A 1022-nucleotide genomic window follows, 5' to 3' on the forward strand; every position below is an offset into this window, starting at 1 on the left:
TCTCAATAAGACTCTGTCACAGGTTCAGTTCCGTCAGTGCAGTTGCACAGTCATGTCTGACTTTTTGCAACCCCATGCATGCCAGGCTTACCTGTACATTACTCCCAGAGCCCACTCAAACTCATATCCATAAAGTTGGTGATGCCATCCAACCATCTCATTCTCTCTTATCCCCTTCTCCTCCTGCCTTCAATCTTTCTCAGCATCAGGGTTTTTTTCCAATGAGTTCACATCAGGTGGTCAAAGTATTGGACCATAGAATCAGTCCTTTCAATGAATATTCAGGACTGATTTCCTTTAGGATGGACTGGTTTGATCTCCTGGCAGTCCAAAGGACCCTCAAGAATCTTTTCCAACACCACAGTTCAAAAGCATCAATTCTTCACCACTTAGTCCAACTCTCACATCCATACATAACTACTGGAAAAACCATAGCTTTGAATAGACAGGCCTTTCTTGTCAAAGAAATTTCTCTGCTTTTTAATGCTGTCTAGGTTGGTCATGGGCTTCCCTGGTGGCTCAGAGGTTAAAAGCATCTGCCTGGAATGCGGGAGACCCAGGTTCGATCCCTGGGTTGGGAAGATCCCCTGGAGAAGGAAATGGCAACCCACTCCAGTACTCTTGCCTGAAGAATCCCATGGAGGGAGGAGCCTGGTAGGCTACAGTCCATGGGGTTGCAAAGAGTCGGACACGACTGAGCAACTTCACACCAGGTTGGTCATAGCTTTTCTTCCAGGGAGCAAGCATCTTTTAGTTTCATGGCTACAGTCACCATCTGCAGTGATTTTGGAGTCCCCCCAAGATGAAGTTTCTCACTGTTTCCATTGTTCCACATCTATTTGCCATGAAGTGATGGGACCAGATGCCATGATCTTAGTTTTCTGAATGTTTAGTTTTGTCGGCTTTTTCACTCTCCTGTTTCACTTTCATCAAGAGGCTCTTCTTCACTTTCTGCCATAAGGGTAGTGTCAGTGCATATCTGAGGTTATTGATATTTCTCCCAGCAATTTTGATTCCACCTT

At 45.2% G+C, this 1022-nt stretch overlaps 1 non-coding gene across 1 annotated transcript; it reads left to right on the forward strand.

Moving 5' to 3' along the window:
* The first annotated feature begins 508 nt into the window (after window positions 1–508).
* TRNAS-GGA (transfer RNA serine (anticodon GGA)) lies at window positions 509–581 on the forward strand. Its single transcript has one exon. It is a non-coding gene; the product is annotated as a tRNA-Ser (tRNA).
* Window positions 582–1022: the final 441 nt, after the last annotated feature.

This window comes from Capricornis sumatraensis, chromosome 5 (genome assembly GCF_032405125.1).
Source record: "Capricornis sumatraensis isolate serow.1 chromosome 5, serow.2, whole genome shotgun sequence".
NCBI lineage: Eukaryota > Metazoa > Chordata > Mammalia > Artiodactyla > Bovidae > Capricornis > Capricornis sumatraensis.